Source organism: Rhipicephalus microplus, chromosome 8 (genome assembly GCF_043290135.1).
Source record: "Rhipicephalus microplus isolate Deutch F79 chromosome 8, USDA_Rmic, whole genome shotgun sequence".
Taxonomy (NCBI): Eukaryota; Metazoa; Arthropoda; class Arachnida; order Ixodida; family Ixodidae; genus Rhipicephalus; species Rhipicephalus microplus.
Genome location: NC_134707.1, coordinates 126,736,220 through 126,742,219, shown reverse-complemented (window position 1 = coordinate 126,742,219; position 6,000 = coordinate 126,736,220).

The window sequence follows — 6,000 nt, the reverse complement described above, 5'->3', positions numbered from 1 at the left end:
GCATCACTTTATCTAATTCAAAATTCAGTGCATTTTGATCTGAAGTTGAATTTATCTCACTATACAAAACACAATCGTCGGCATATAGTCTTACTTTAACGCCACAGTCATCCACCATGTCATTTATAAAAAGAAGGAACAATAACGGTCCTAAAACTGATCCCTGGGGGACACCCGAATCTACAGGCAGCTTTTGTGAGAAATGTTCATTAAAAACAACAAACTGTTTTCGAGATCCCAGGTGTGCTTGTATCCATTGACAAAGCTGTGGGTTTTTTAATACTGCCCAAAGTTTCATAAGTAGTCTGGAATGAGAGATTTTGTCGAAGGCCTTCGCGAAGTCTAAAAAAACAGCATCTATCTGTGACTGGTTATTTATGGCTAGTGCGATGTCATGGACAATTTCAACCAATTGTGTTACTGTGGAAAACCCACGCCTAAAACCATGCTGAGCTGGTGAAAGTACTGAGTGTGACTCCAAAAAGCAGGAAATGTGTTTATGTATTATGTGTTCCAATAACTTGCAGCATGTGCAAGTCAAAGCTATTGGGCAATAATTACAAACCAACTGTTTATCTCCAAGTTTGAATAAAGGCTTAATTTTAGAGAATTTCCAATCCTCAGGTAGGACACCTCTGGATAACGATTCATAGAAAATAATTATCAAAAATTTTGAGGACCATTCAGCATATCTCTTTAAAAAGGCATTTGGTAAGTAATCTGGGCCATCAGCTTTTCTTACATTCAAATTCAGTAATAATTCAAATACGCCAGCTTCTGTGACTTCCGGATTTTCAATGGGAGGCAGGTCTTTACACTTGCTAGAAGTGGGGGTGGTTTTGTCATCACAAGTAAAAACAGATGCGAAGTGTTCGTTAAATGCATTGGCTATTTCTGTTTCATCTGATGTGTAAACGTTATATATAACAAACGTGTCTCTATTGGATTACTTTGGCCTTATAAAGTGCCAAAAATTAGACGGCGATTCCTTCATCATGTGAGTTAACTTTACATCGTAAAAACTGCGTTGTTCGATCTTCATCTTATTTTTTAGTTGTCGAGACATTTGATTGATTGATTTGTGGGGTTTAACGTCCCAAAACCACCATTTGATTATGAGAGACGCCGTAGTGGAGGGCTCCGGAAATTTCGACCACCTGGGGTTCTTTAACGTGCACCCAAATCTGAGTACACGGGCCTACAACATTTCCGCCTCCATCGGAAATGCAGCCGCCGCAGCCGGGAATCGAACCCGCGACCTGCGGGTCAGCAGCCGAGTACCTTAGCCACTAGACCACCGCGGCGGGGCGTTAGTTGTCGAGACAGATCTCGGATCAGAGAACGTGTTGTGATACCCATGTGCTTTTTTAGTGATTTCCGAAGACGATTAATTTTTCTCTTAATGTGAATTATATCTCGTGTAATCCGGGGTTTTGACATATGTACCTTCTTTTTCTTGAAAGGAACAAAAAGCTGTATGCACGCATGCGCAGTGTTCTTATACTTTAACCACAGAGCGTTAACACCACTCAAACCCAGATTAACACTCTCGCAAAGTTCGTCGTAGGCTATCGCCAGTCTGTCTATGATGGATGCATCGTCGGAAAAATGAAATACTGGCACACGTGTGTATTTAACATCATTTTTGTACTTCAGCGAGTAAAGCTCAACCAAGACTGCCATGTGATCTGAAATACCTGTAACCACTTCGCAGTCAATTTTTCCGTAAATATTACCATTCACAAAGACAAGATCAAGAATAGATTTACTGTTATCTTGCACACGAGTGCAATCACTAACTAGTTGCGTTAAATCAAAACGGAAGGCAATGTCAATAAGCGCTTCATCGTTAATGGGATCAGAACTTCCTGCGCTAAATGAAGACCAGTTGATGCCTGGAAGGTTGAAGTCTCCACATAAAATAAGCTTAGTAGTTTGATTTGTTTTAGACGAAATATACAGCTGTAATTGTTCTAAAACCTCAGGCATTGAGGCAGGGGGCCTATACACAACTCCAATAACAAGGCTTTCTTTTCTATCGATAAGCTTACAAAATAAAGCATCAACGCCAGGGGCATCAGGCATGCGTGCTATCCTGTAAATATTTTTAACCAGCAACGCAACTCCGCTCCCTCTGGAACCACGATCCCTTCTGTACACGCTGAACCCCGAAGGCGCAATTTCGCTGTCATAGACACCGTCATGAAGCCATGTTTCTGTGAGTGCGACTACGTCAGGGTCATGAAGTGCTATCAGGTGTTCAAGATCGAGCTCTTTGTTGAGAATGCTACGGCAATTCACAATTAACAGTTTCAATGAACGTGGGCTTTCCTGTCACTTCGGCACGTACCTGGGAAGGGCAACCATATCATTCTTGACCTCGTCCCAAACGAACAGCTTTCCATTCACACACACCTTATCGAACACGTTCGAACATATTTAACACGTATCCAAACGTATCGAACACGTTTAACACGTTCATTTCGTTCCCTGTTTACAACTCTGCTGTCCCATAGATTCTTCCTGGCCTGGCGCACCTTTTGTGAAAAGTCCTCAGTTAGATATAAGCCCGAGTCTTTAAGTTTCACACAGTTCCTCAAAATTTTCAGTTTTTCGCGATAATCTATTAATTTGACGATTACAGGTCTTGTTTTATTAGGCCGCTTTGAGCCAAGCCGATGGCATCTTTCGATTCAGGTTACTGTTAAATCTAACTTGCCCTTAAAGAAGTCATCAGTTATGCGTGAAGTAAGCGATGGCAGTGTTTCATCTTGAGGTTCAGAGACACCATGAATGATAATGTTGATCCTCCGACTTCGATTTTCAAGGTCATCTACTTTTTCTGCTGTGGAAGTTATGGCGTTTCTCATCGTGCTTACGTGCAACCCAACAGCAGCAACCTTGGTTTGGCATACTGATAGATTTTCTAAACCGCATTTGAATGATTCTAGTCGATCTTTGAATAGAGCTAATGTGTTTGTTATGTCCTTCTGTGAACTGCCAAATTTGTCCATTCGCTTCATCAACTCTTTTTGGCCCGCGAGTACCTCTAGAAGTAGGCTGCGATCACTTAAGTTTTCTGATGATGATTCTTTGCCACGCCCAGACTCACTAGATCCATTAGGTCCAGGATTTGACTCAACGTCACCACAGAAGGATAATAAATCGAGTAAGTGCAGGCAAACCACAACAATACGCTCTAGACATTGTGGGCAAGGTTGCAGCACAAAAAAAAAACATTATTACATTTAAATGATTTATCTCCAGGTAAATAACTAACCTGTATAAGAAACATAAAAGGCTTCTAGCGCATAGTTGCAGACGCGCTGCCACCTTGCCCACTGGAGCTGCAGGACCAAGCCGGCGAATTTATAAGGTTCTCCGTCGATGACGCTCCCCGGAAGGTGACGTGGAAGTCAGCAGGTAGGATGGGCGGTTCCAGTGAAGGTGGCTCCGTAAAACAGCCGAAATTTTCGTTCATATTTACGGCACTGTCCATGCGATGATTACCATGGCTGAGGTCAAAAGATGAGCAGATATGGCTCTCCGTTGACGCATGCGTGATCCAACCAAGGGTCAGGATCTGTATAAGAAACAGAAAAGGCTTGTAGCGCATAGTTGCAGACGCGCTGCCACCTTGCCCACCGAGGTGGCATATATATATATATATATATATATATATATATATATATATATATATATATATATATATATATATATATATATATATATATATATATATATATATATATATATATATTTAAGCCTCCTATACCAATAATTCTGGAATAAGTACTCGTACGGCTTTCCAACGCGCATAAATTTTAAACATCAAATAACGCAAGGCTGATCACTGTGTGTTATACCGCACCAGATACCAATGTAAAGCAACAACTGGGAGGTGAGATCCCCTCGATTAGGAGTGAGCCAGGGGAATGCGGACACGGCACGACGTACCGAACTAGTCTCCCTCACTTTCTTCACGTCGACGCGATACTCGTTCTCCGGATGAACTGCCCAAGGCGACCTTGTCGACGGAGGCGTCGGTGGTATAGTAAAAGGAAACGATTGACAAGTTGTCTTATGTACAAATGAACTAATCCGAGCCCGCCATCTCTAACTTTTCTGAACAGGTTTTTGCGGCTTGGTCTTTCCCATACAGAGCTCCATATGAAAATTGCAAATACTCTGTGTATTTTTTGTACACTTATTCTACTGCAGTGCAAAACCTGCATTACGTACCACAGCTCGCCCACCAGAAACAAGTTGCACGTTGTGGCCCATGCGAATATCGAAATACCCCAACCTTTCCATTTTTCTACATCATTGCACTGCGTGATGTAGATGACACCTTTTTGAGAACTGTTATACAACTAAGGTTACCTAGAGTGCTGCCGGGATTTCTCGTGTCATCACGTGTGCTCAAATTTGGGTGCACGTTAAAGAACCCCAGGTGGTCGAAACTTCCGGAGCCTTCCGCTACGGCGTCTCTCATAATCATATGGTGGTTTTGGGACGTTAAACCCCACATATCAATCAATCAAATTTCAGTGACAACGCGGCTACTTCACAGTTAACGAATCGAATGCCGACGGAAACGCCACGCGTCCATTATTAACATCTGTAGCCACACTTTGATGCGGCAGAAATGCGAGCTCACAAGTGCGCGCATACAATTCAATGCATTGGAAAAGGGTCGCAGGGGCTAACATTATAGATAGATAGATAGATAGATAGATAGATAGATAGATAGATAGATAGATAGATAGATAGATAGATAGATAGATAGATAGATAGATAGATTTTGAATCTCCGCGGACACGGTGGATGTCTTACCTTTAGTGACAGCACTGTATGCGAACGCTATATAGCTTCAAGCTACAGTCTGTGAATTTAATTCAGGCCCATGAACGCTTCGAATTCTTCCCCTTCTGTTGGGAAATTCTTCTCCTTCTGTTGAAACCCATTTGTTATGGATCTTAATATTGAGTCATTTTGATTTTTTTCAACTCAAGCCTATTTGACCAGTTGTCCGTTACGCTGGCGGCGATGTTCTGAAGCAGGGGTTCTCCAGTCAGTCGAGAGTATCAATGCTGATGAATTAAAGCTTATGCTCTCATTAGTATTTTTGTTTTATTTTTATTTTCTTTACTTTTTGTACGAATATTTCCTAGTAATAAGCTCTGCACGCTTCGTAAAAATACTTTTTCATTGTACAAGACACAACATTGTAATAGCAGGTAATTTTAGCTACAAAGAAGCTATATGTTGCCATCAATCAATCTTTTTTGCTCCACAAAATGAATTCCTACGGAATACCACCCAACCTACTTAATTTCTTTGCCAGTTCTTTACCGGCATGCAAACAAATGGTAGTCATTGGTATTGCCGAATCATCTCACAGTTACATTAAAAGCGCGTTGTCACAGGGTTCATATAAGGCCCTATATTGTTCTCTCTGTATACTGATGATGTCCCGAAATCACTACAAATGTGTAGGGTATTGATGTACGTGGAATACTATATTTTAGTTTTAACAGAAGAGCCCTTAGGAGATCTACAAAATGCGTGATGACCAATTTTGAGAAGATTTTAAAATGAATTGCCAAGAATCAGCTCACTGGTAACTGTTCTAAATCAAAATACGCAGTGTGAAAAGCACACAAATGCTGTGGTTTTAAAAAAGTACTGCTATTCAAGAAGTCTCGTATTTGAAACCCTTAGGCTCCAGTTTTTATGAGAATTTCTAGTGGCATGAGCAAGCAGAGTGTGTGAGCAAGGGTACTTAACGGCTGCTATAATACAATAGAAGCTGACAAATATTTTCCACAGTAGATAATTAGTTCACTCTACGTTTAACTGTGTCACTGTCGTATAAGCGGCTGCCTGGAATCGTGAGGTGCTACGAACTGCAACCATTTTCAATCTCTTGAACGATTTCAAAAGCGTATATTGAGAGTTATAAACGAAAGTGGATCAGTAATAGGTAATATTTTTCAA